The sequence below is a fragment of the Pan paniscus genome, chromosome 7 (genome assembly GCF_029289425.2).
Source record: "Pan paniscus chromosome 7, NHGRI_mPanPan1-v2.0_pri, whole genome shotgun sequence".
NCBI lineage: Eukaryota > Metazoa > Chordata > Mammalia > Primates > Hominidae > Pan > Pan paniscus.
Genome location: NC_073256.2, coordinates 5,897,398 through 5,910,263, shown reverse-complemented (window position 1 = coordinate 5,910,263; position 12,866 = coordinate 5,897,398).

Sequence of the window (12,866 nt, the reverse complement as noted above, 5' to 3'; positions counted from 1 at the left end):
TTTATACAGATAGCAGTGTAGATATTTCCATCTTTATGGACAAGGCGGTGTAGATATTTCCATGTTTATAGAGATTGCCGTGTAGATATTTCCATCTTTACACAGATAGCGGTATAGATATTTCCATCATTGCACAAACTCTGCTGTAGATATTTCCATCTTAACACAGATAGTGGTGTAGATATTTCCATGTTTACACAGATAGCGGTGGACGTATTTCCATGTTTATACAGATAGTGGTGTACATATTTCCATGTTTATACAGATGGCGGTGTAGATATTTCCATGTTTATACAGATAGAGGTGTAGATATTTCCAAGTTTATACAGATAGCGGTGTAGATATTTAAATGTTTTTACAGAGAGCGCTGTAGGTATTTCCATGTTTATACAGATAGCGGTGTAGTTATTTAAATGTTTTTACAGAGAGCGCTGTAGGTATTTCCATGTTTATACAGATAGCGGTGCAGGTATTTCCATTTTATACAGAGATGTGTAGACATTTCCATGTTTATAGAGATAGCGGTGTAGATATTTCCATGTTTATACAGATAGCGGTGGTGATATTTCCATGTTTTTAGAGATAGCGATGTAGATATTTCTATGTTTATTCAGATAACTGTGTAGAGATTTCCGTGTGTATGCAGATGGCAGTGTAGATATTTCCATGTTTATTGAGATGTTGGAGTAGACATTTCCATGCTTATACAGATGACTGTGTGGATATTTCCATGTTTATACAGATGGCGGTGTAGATATTTCCATGTTTATAGAGATAGCGGTGTAGATATTTCCATGTTTATACAGAGAGCGGTGTAGCTATTTCCATGTTTATAGACATAGGGTGTAGATATTTTCATATTTATACAGATAGCGGTGTAGATATTTCCATGTTTATACAGATGGCGGTGTAGATATTTCCATGGTTATAGAGACGGCGGTGTAGATATTTCCATGTTTATACAGATGACTGTGGAGATATTTCCATGTTTTTACAGATGGCGGTGTAGATATTTCCATGTGTATACAGATGGCGGTGTGTCTATTTCCAGGGTTATACAGATAGCGGTGTAGATATTTCCATGTTTATTGAGATGGCTGTGTAGATATGTCCACGTTTATACAGATGGCAGTGTAGATATTTCATTGTTTATAGAGACAGAGATTTTGATATTTCCATGTTTATAAAGATATCGGTTTAGATATTTCCATCGTTGCACAGATTGTGCTGTAGATATTTCCATCTTTACACAGATAGTGCTGTAGATATTTCCATGTTTACACAGACAGTGGTGTAGATATTTCCATGTTTACACAGATTGCGTTGTATATATTTGCATGTTTATACAGATAGCAGTGTACATATTTCCATGTTTATACAGATAGCGGTGTAGATGTTTCCATGTTTATACAGATAGCGGTGTAGATATTTCCATGTTTATACAGAGAGCGGTGTAGTTATTTCCATATTTAAACAGATGGCGGTGTAGATATTTCCATGTTTATTCATATGTCGGTGTAGATATTTCCATGTTTATTCAGATGGCGGTGTAGATATTTCCATGTTTATACAGATAGAGGTGTAGATATTTCCATGTTTATACAGATGGCGGTGTAGATATTACCATGTTTACAGAGATATCGGTTTAGATATTTCCATCTTTGCAGAGATTGCGGTGTAGATATTTCCATTTTTACACAGAGAACGGTGTAGATATTTCAGTCGTTGCACAGATTGTGCTGTAGATATTTCCATATTTACACAGAGAGTGGTGTAGATATTTCCATGTTTACACAGACAGCGGTTTAGATATTTCCATGTTTACACAGATAGCGTTGTATATATATGCATGTTTATACAAGTAGCGGTGTAAGTGTTTCCATGTTTATACAGATATCGGTGGAGATATTTCCATGCTTATACAGATAGCGATGGAGATATTTCCATGTTTATACAGATTGAGGTGTAGATATTTCCAAGTTTATACAGATACCGGTGTAGATATTTAAATGTTTTTTCAGATAGCGGTGTAGTTATTTCCATGTTTATACAGATAGCGGTGTAGGTATTTCCATGTTTGTAGAGATAGCGGTGTAGACATTTCCATGTTTATAGAGATAGTGGTGTAGATATTTCTATGTTTATAGAGAGAGCGGCGTAGATATTTCCATGTTTATACAGATGGCGGTGTAGATAGTTTCATGTTTATGGAGATGGCGGTGTAGATATTTCCATGTTTATAGAGATTGCGGTGTAGGTATTTTCATGTTTATAGAGATAGCGGTGTAGGTATTTCCATGATAACAGAGATAGCGACGTAGGTACTTCCATGTTTATACAGATGGCTGTGTAGATATTTCCATGTGTACGCAGATGGCAGTGTAGATATTTCCATGTTTACGGAGATGGTGGTGTAGATATTTCTTTGCTTATACAGATGACTGTGTAGCTATTTCCATGTTTATACAGATGGCAGTGTAGATATTTCCAAGTTTATAGAGATAGCGGTGTAGATATTTCCATGTTTATGCAGGTAACGGTGTAGCTATTTCCATGTATGCAGACATAGCGGTGTAGATATTTCCATATTTATAGAGACAGCGGTGTAGATATTTCCATGTTTATACAGATGGCGTTGTATATATTTCCATATTCATAGAGATGGCGGTGTAGATATTTCCAAGTTTATACAGATAGCGGTGTAGATATTTCCATGTATATACTGATAGTGGTGTATATATTTCCATGTTTACTCAGATAGCGGTGTAGATATTTCCATCTTTGCACAGATTGCGGTGTAGATATTTCCATGTTTATACAGATAGCGGTGTAGACATTTCCATGTTTACACAGATAGCTCTGTAGGTATTTCCATGTTTACACAGATAGTGATGTAGATGTTTCCATGTTTATAGAGATAGCGGTTTAGATATTTCCATGTTTCTACAGATAGCGGTGTAGACAATTCCATGTTTACGGGGATAGCAGTTTACATATTTCCATGTTTATACAGAGAGCGGTGTAGATTTTTCCATGTTTACAATGATAGCGTTATATATATTTGCATGTTTATACAGATAGCAGTGTAGATATTTCCATGTTTATACTGATAGCGGTGTAAATGTTTCCATGTTTATACAGATAGCGGTGTAGATATTTCCATGTTTATACAGATAGCGGTGTACATGATTCTATGTTTATACTGATATAGGTGGAGATATTTCCATGTTTATACAGATAGCGGTGTAGATATTTCCATGTTTACTCATATGTCGGTGTAGATATATCCATGTTTTTACAGATGGCGGTGTAGGTATTTCCATGTTTATACCGATGGCTGTGTAGATATTTCCATATGTATACAGATGGCAGTGTAGATATTTCCATGTTTATACAGAAGGAGGTGTAGATATTTCCATGTTTATACAGATGACTGTGTAGATATTTTCATATTTTTACACATGGCAGTGTAAATATTTCATTGTTTATACAGATAGCGGTGTGGCAACTTCCATGTTGATACAGATAGCAGTGGAGGTATTTCCATGTTCATAGAGATGGTTGTGTAGATATTTCCATGTTTATACAGATGGCAGTGTAGGTATTTCCATGTTTATACACACAGCGGTGTCGATATTTCCATGTTTATGCAGATGACTGTGTAGGTATTTCCATATTTATACAGATGGCGGTGTAGATATTTCCATGTTTATACAGATGGAGGTGTAGATATTTCCATGTTTATACAGATGACTGTGTAGATATTTCCATGTTTATACAGATTGCGGTGTAGATATTTCCATGTTTATACAGATAGTGGTGTAGACATTTCGATATTTATAGAGATAGCGGTGAAGATATTTCCATGTTTATACAGATAGCGGTGTAGATATTGCCATGTTTACAGAGATAGAGCTGTAGATATTTCAGTATTTGCACAGATTGCGGTGTAGATATTTCCATCTTTACACAGATAGCGGAGTACATATTTCCATGTTTACACAGACAGCTGTGTAGATATTTCCATGTTTACACAGATAGCGGTGTAGATATTTCCATGTTTATACAGATGGCGGTGTAGGTATTTCCATGTTTATACAGATGGCTGTGTAGGTATTTCTATATGTATACAGATGGCAGTGTAGATATTTCCATGTTTTACAGATGGCGGTGTAGATATTTCCATGTTTATACAGATAACTTTGTAGATATTTCCCTGTTTATAGAGATGGCTGTGTAGATATTTCCATGTTTATAGAGATGGCAGCTAAGGTATTTCCATGTTTATACAGATAGTGGTGTAGATATATCCATGTTTATGCAGATGACTGTGTAGGTATTTCCATGTTGATACAGATGGCGGTGTAGATATTTCCATGTTTATAGAGATAGCCATGTAGATATTTCCATGTTTATACAGCTAGCGGTGCTGACATTTCCATGTTTATAGAAATAGCCGTGTAGTTATTTCCATATTTGTATAGATAGCGGTGTAGCTATTTCCATGTTTATACGGATAGCGGTGTAGATGTTTCCATGTTTATACAGATAGCACTGTAGATATTTCCATGTTTATACAGAAAGCCGTGTAGATATTTCCATGTTTATACAGATAGCGGTGTAGATATTTCCATGTTTATACATATAGTGGTGTAGACAATTCCATGTATATAAAGATAGCGGTGTAGATATTTCCATATTTATACAGATATCGGTGTAGATATTTCTATGTTTATATATATCGGCATAGATATTTTCATGTTCATAAAGATTGCGGTGTAGATATTTCCATATTCATACAGATAGCGTTGTAGACATTTCGATGTTTATAGAGATAGAATTGTAGATATTTCCATATTTATACAGATTGCAGTGTATATATTTCCGTGTTTATACAGATAGCGGTGTAGATATTTCTATGTTTATACAGATTGTGGTGTAGGTATTTCCGTGTTTATAGAAATTGCCGTGTAGATATGTCCATGTTTATACAGATAATGTTGTAGATACATCCCTGTTTATACCGATAGCGGTGGAGGTATTTCCATGTTTATATAGATAGCGGTGGATATACATCCATGTTTATACAGATGGCAGTGTAGATATTTCAAAGTTTATGAAGAAAGCGGTGTAGATATTTCCATGTTTATACAGATAGCGGTGTAGATATTTCCATGTTTATAAACATTGCGGTGTAGGTAATTCCATGTTTATAGAGATAGCGGTGTAGATATTTCCATGTTTATACAGATGGCTGTGTAGATATTTCCATATGTATACTGATGGCAGTGTAGATATTTCCATGTTTATACAGATGGAGGTGTAGATATTTCCATGTTTATACAGATGACTGTGTAGATATTTTCATATTTTTACACATGGCAGTGTAAATATTTCATTGTTTATACAGATAGCGTTGTGGATACTTCCATGTTTATACAGATAGCAGTGGAGGTATTTCCATGTTCATAGAGATGGTTGTGTAGATATTTCCATGTTTATACAGATGGCATTGTAGGTATTTCCATGTTTATACAGACAGCGGTGTAGATATTTCCATGTTTATGCAGATGACTGTGTAGGTATTTCCATGTTTATACAGATGGCGGTGTTGATATTTCCATGTTTATTCAGATGGAGGTGTAGATACTTCCATGTTTTTACAGATAGTGGTGTAGACATTTCGATATTTATAGAGATAGCGGTGTAGATATTTCCATGTTTATACAGATAGCGGTGTAGATATTGCCATGTTTACAGAGATAGAGCTGTAGATATTTCAGTATTTGCACAGATTGCGGTGTAGTTATTTCCATCTTTACACAGATAGCGGAGTACATATTTCCATGTTTACACAGACAGCTGTGTAGATATTTCCATGTTTACACAGATAGTGTTGTAGATTTTTCCATGTTTATACAGATAGCGGTGTAGATATTTCCATGTTTATACAGATGGCGGTGAAGGTATTTCCATGTTTATACAGGTGGCTGTGTAGGTATTTCTATATGTATACAGATGGCAGTGTAGATATTTCCATGTTTTACAGATGGCGGTGTAGATATTTCCATGTTTATAGAGATGGCTGTGTAGATATTTCCATGTTTATAGAGATGGCAGCTTAGGTATTTCCATGTTTATACAGATAGTGGTGTAGATATATCCATGTTTATGCAGATGACTCTGTAGGTATTTCCATGTTGATACAGATGGCGGTGTAGATATTTCCATGTTTATAGAGATAGCCATGTAGATATTTCCATGTTTATACAGCTAGCGGTGTTGACATTTCCATGTTTATAGAAATAGCCGTGTAGTTATTTCCATATTTGTACAGATAGCGGTGTAGCTATTTCCATGTTTATACAGATAGCGGTGTAGATATTTCCATGTTTATACAGATTGCGGTGTAGGTATTTCCATGTTTATAGAGAGAGCGGTGTAGATATTTCCATGTTTATACAGATGGCTGTGTAGATATTTCCATGTGTATACAGATGGCGGTGTAGATATTTCCATGTTTATACACATGGAGGTGTAGATATTTCCATGTTTATACAGATGGCTGTGTAGATATTTCCATGTTTTTACAGATGGCGGAGTAGATATTTTCATGTTTACACAGATAGCGGTGTGGCTATTTCCATGTTTATACAGATAGCAGTGTAGATATTTCCATGTTTATAGAGATGGCTATGTAGATATTTCCATGTTTATACAGATGGCTGTGTAGATATTTCCATGTTTATACAGATGGCAGTGTAGTTATTTCCATGTTTATACATATGTCAGTGTAGATATTTTCATGTTTATAGATATAACGATCCAGATATTTCCATGTTTATACAGATGGCGGTGTAGATATTTCCATGTTTATACAGATAGCCAGGTAGATATTTCCATGTTTATACAGATAGCTGTGTAGGCATTTCCATGTTTATAGAAATAGCGTTGTAGATATTTCAATATTTATAGAGATAGCGGTGTAGATATTTCCATGTTTATACAGATAGCGGTGTAGTTATTTCCATGTGTATACAGATAACGGGTTAGATATTTCCATGTTTACAGAGATAGCGTAGTAGATATTTTGATATTTGTACGGATTGCGGTGAACTTATTTTCATCTTAACACAGATTGTGGTGTACATATTTCCATGTTTACACAGATAGCTGTGTAAATATTTCCATGTTTACACAGATATTGTTGTAGATATTCCCAAGTTTATACAGATAGCGGTGTAGATATTTCCATGTTTATAAAGATAGCGGTGTAGATATTTCCATGTTTATACAGATAGTGGTGTAGATATTTCATGTTTATGCAATCGACTGTGTAGATATTTCCATGTTTATACAGCTGGCGGTGTAGATATTTCCATGTCTCTAAAGATAGCCAAGTAGATATTTCCACGTTTATACAGCTAGCGGTGTAGATATTTCCAAGTTTATAGAGATAGCGATCTAGATACTTCCATGTTTATACAGATCGCTGTGTGGATATTTCCATGTGTATACAGATGGCGGTGTAGATATTTCCAAGTTTATGGAATGGCGGTGTAGATATTTCCATGTTTATAGAGATAGCGGTTTAGATATTTCCATGTTTATAGGATAGCGGTGTAGGTATTTTCATGTTTATACTGATAGCGCTATAGATCTTTCCATGTTTATACAGATAGCGGTGAAGGTATTTCCATGTATATGCGGATAGTGGTGTTCAAATTTCCATGTTTACAGGGATAGCGGTGTAGATATTTCCATGTTTATACAAATAGCGGTGTAGATATTTCCATGTTTATAGAGTTGACTGTGTAGTTATTTCCATGTTTATACAGATGGCAGTGTAGATATTTCCATATTTATACAGATAGTGATGTAGATATTTCCATGTTTATACAGATGACTGTGTAGGTATTTCCATGTTTATACAGATGTCGGTGTAGATATTTTCAGGTTTATAGAAATAGAGTTGTAGATATTTCCATGTTTAATCAGATAGCGGTGTAGATATTTCCATGTTTACAAAGATAGCGGTGTAGATATTTCCATATTTATATAGATAGCGGTGTAGATATTTCCATGTTTATATAGATAGCGATGTAGATGTTTCCATGTTTATACAGATAGTGGTGTGGATATTTCCATGTTTATAGAGATGGTGGTGAAGATATTTCCATGTTCATAGAGATAGTGGTGTAGACATTTCCATGTTTATAGAGATAGGGGTGTAGATATCACCATGTTTATTCTGCTCCCAGTGTAGATATTTCCGTCTTTATACAGACGACAGTGTAGATATTTCGATGTTTATACAGATAGTGGTGTAGATTTTTTCATGTTTATAGAGTTGGTGGTGTAGATATTTCCAAGTTTATAGAGACTGCGGAGTAGATATTTCCATGTTTATAGAGATGGCGGTGTAGGTGTTTCCATGTTTATAGAGACAGCGGTGTAGATACTTCACGTTTCTACAGTTGTCGTTGTAGATATTTCCATGTGTATACAGATGGCATTATAGATATTTCCATGTTTATACAGATGGCGGTGTAGATATTTCCATGTTTATAGAGATAACAGTGTAGATATTTCCATGTTTATAAAGATATCGGTGTAGATATTTCCATGTTGATACAGACAGCAGTGTAGATATTTCCATGTTTACAGAGATAGCGGTGTAGATATTTCCATCTTTGCACAGATTGCGCTGTAGTTATTTCGATCTTTACACAGATAGCTGTGTAGATATTTGCAAATTTACAAAGATATCTGTGTAGATATTTCCATGTTTACACAGATAGAGTTGTAGATATTTCCATGTTTATAAAGATAGCGTTGTACATATTTCCGTGTTTATTGAGATAGCGTTGTAGATATTTCCATGTTTACACAGATAGCGGTGTAGATATTTCCATGTTTATACAGATAACGGTGTAGATATTTCCATGTTTATTCAGATAGTGATGTAGATATTTCCAAGTTTATAGAGATGGCGGTGTAGATATTTCCATGTTTATAGAGATTGCAATGTAGATATTTCTATGTATATAGAGATTGCAGTGTAGATATTTCCATGAGTATAGAGATGGCATTGTAGGTATTTCCATGTGTATAGATATGGCGGTGTAGGTTTTTCCATGTTTATAGAGATACTGGTGAGGTTATTTCCGTATTTATTCAGATAGCGTTGTAGATATTTCCATTTTTATACAAATAGCCGTTTTGGTATTTCCATGTTTATACAGATAGCGGTGTAGGTATTTCCATGTTTATACAGATAGCGGTGTAGATATTTCCATGTTTACAGAGATAGCAGTGTAGATATTTCCATCTTTGCAGAGATAGCTGTGTAGATATTTCCATGTTTATACAGATAGCGGTGTAGATATTTCCATGTTTATACAGATGGCATTGTAGATATTTCCATGTTTGTACAGATGACTGTGTAGTTATTTCCATGTTTATACAGATGGCGGTGTAGATATTTCCATGTTTATAGGGATAGCCATGTAGATATTTCCAAGTTTATTAAGATAGCGGTGTAGGCATTTCCATGTTTATAGAGATAGCGTTGTAGGTATTTCAATATTTATAGAGATAGCAGAGTAGATATTTCCAAGTTTATACAGATAGCGGTGTAGATATTTCCATGTATATACAGGTAGCGGTGTAGACGTTTCCATGTTTATACAGATCGTGGTGTAGATATTTCCATGTTTATAGAGATAGTGGTGTAGATATTTCCATGTTTATCCACATAACGGGGTAGATATTTCCATGTTTACAGAGATAGCGGTGTAGATATTTTGATATTTGCACAGATTGCGGTGTACATGTTTTCATCTTTCACAGATAGCGGTGTACATATTTCCATGTTTACACAGATAGCGGTGTAGATATTTCCATGTTTATGAAGGTAGTGGTGTAGATATTTCCATGCTTATACACATAGCGGTGTAAGTATTTCCATGTGTTTAGAGATGGCAGTGAAGATATTTCCATGTTTATACAGATGGCAGTGTAGATATTTCCATGTTTATACAGATAGTGGTGTACATATTTCCATATTTGCGCATATTGCGGTGTAGATATTTCCATCTTTACACAGATAGCGGTGTACATATTTCCATGTTTACACAGATAGCTGTGAAGACATTCCCATGTATACACAGATAGTGTTGTAGATATTTCCATCTTTATACAGATAGCGGTGTAGATATTTCCATGTTTATAAAGATAGCGGTGTAGATATTTCCATGTTTATAGAGATAGCTGTGGAGATATTTCCATGTTTATACAGATAGCGATGTAGATATTTCCATATTTATACAGATAGCGGTGGAGATATTTCCATGTTTATACAGATAGCGGTGGACATATTTCCATGTTTATACAGATAGCTGTGTAGATTTTTCCATGTTTATACATATAACGGTGTAGGTTTTTGCATGTTTATAGAGATAGCGGTGTAGATATTTTCATGTTTATACAGATGGCTGTGTAGATATTTCCATGTGTATACAGATGGCAGCGTAGATATTTCCATGTTTATACAGATGGAGGTGTAGATCATTCCAAGTTTATACAGATGAATCTGTAGATATTTTCATGTTTTTATAGATGGCGGTGTAGGTATTTCCATGTTTATACAGATATCAGTGTAGGTATTTCCATGTTTATAGAGATAGCTGTGTAGATATTTCCATGTTTATGCAGATAGCGGTGTAGATATTTCCATGTTTATGCAGATGGCAGTGTATATATTTCCATGTTTATACAGAAAACGGTGTAGGTTTTTGCATGTTTATACAGATAGTGGTGTAGATATTTCCATGTTTATACAGATGGCTGTGTAGATATGTCCATGTGTATACAGATGTCAGTGTAGATATTTCCATGTTTATACAGATGGAGGTGTAGATATTTCCATGTTTATACAGATGACTCTGTAGATATTTTCATGTTTTTATAGATGGCGGTGTGGCTATTTCCATGTTTATACAGATAGCGGTGTGGCTATTTACATGTTTATACAGATTGCGGTGTAGGTATTTCTATGCTTATAGAGATAGCGGTGTAGTTATTTCCATGTTTATACAGATGGCTGTGTAGATATTTCCATGTGTATACAGATGGCAATGTAGGTATTTCCATGTTTACACAGATGGAGTTATAGATATTTCCTAGTTTGTACAGATGACTGTGTAGATATTTTCATGTTTTCACAGATGGCTGTGTAGGTATTTCCATGTTTATACAGATAGCGGTGTCGCTATTTCTATGTTTATACAGATAGCAGTGTAGGTATTTCCATGTATATAGAGATAGCTGTGTAGATATGTCCATGTTTATACAGTTAGCGGTGTAGATATTTCCATGTTTATACAGATGGCAGTGAAGATATTTCCATGTTTATACAGATAGTGGTGTAGATGTTTCCATGTTTATACAGATGACTGTATAGGTATTTCCATGTGTATACAGATGGCGGTGTAGATATTTCCATGTTTATAGAGATAGACATGTAGATATTTCCATGTTTTTACAGATAGCTGTGTAGGCATTTCCATGTTTATAGAGATAGCGTTGTAGATATTCCAATATTTATAGAGATAGCGGTGAAGATATTTCCATGTTTATACACATAGCGGTGTAGATATTTCCATGTTTATTCAGATAGCGGTGTAGACGTTTCCGTGTTTATGCAGATCGAGGTGTAGATATTTTCATGTTTAAGCAGATAGCGGTGTAGATATTTCCATGTTTATACAGATATCGGGGTAGATATTTCCATGTTTACAGAGATAGCGTAGTAGATATTTTGATATTTGCACAGATTGCGGTGTACATATTTTCATCCTTACACAGATAGCGGTGTACATATTTTCATGTTTTCACAGACAGCTGTGTAGTTATTTCCATGTTTCCACAGATATTGTTGTAGATATTCCCATGTTTATACAGATAGCTGTGTAGATATTTCCATGTTTATAAAGATAGCGTTGTAGATATTTCCATGTTTATACAGACAGCGCTGTAGATATTTCCATGTTTATACAGATGGCAGTGTAGGTATTTCCATGTTTATACAGATACTTGTGTAGATGTTTCCGTGTTTATACAATTAGTGGTGTAGATATTTCCATGTTTATACAGATAACGGGGTAGACATTTCCATGTTTACAGAGATAGCGGTGTAGATATTTTGATATTTGCACAGATTGCGGTGTACATATTTTCATCTTTACACATATAGTGGTGTACATATTTCCATGTTTAAACAGATAGCTGTGTAGATATTTCCATGTTTATAAAGATAGCGGTGTAGATATTTCCATGTTTACAGAGATAGCAGTGTAGATATTTCCATCTTTGCAGAGATAGCTGTGTAGATATTTCCATGTTTACACAGATAGCTGTGTAGATATTTCCATGTTTACACAGATAGCGTTTTAGATATTTCGATCTTTATACAGATAGCGGTGTAGATATTCCAATGTTTATACAGATAACGCTGTTGGTATTTCGATGTTTATACAGATAGCGGTGTAGATATATCCATGTTTACACAGAAGGCGGTGTAGACATTTCCAAGTTTATAAAGATAGCGGTGTAGATATTTCCATGTTTACACAGATAGCAGTGTACTTATTTCCATGTTTATACAGATGGCTGTGTAGATATTTCCATGTTTATACAGATGGAGGTGTAGAAATTTCCAAGTTTATACAGATGACTGTGTAGATATCTTCATGTTTTTACAGATGGCGGTGTAGATATTTCCATGTTTATACAGATAGCGGTGTCACTATTTCTATGTTTATACAGATAGCAGTGTAGCTATTTCCATGTTTATAGAGATAGCC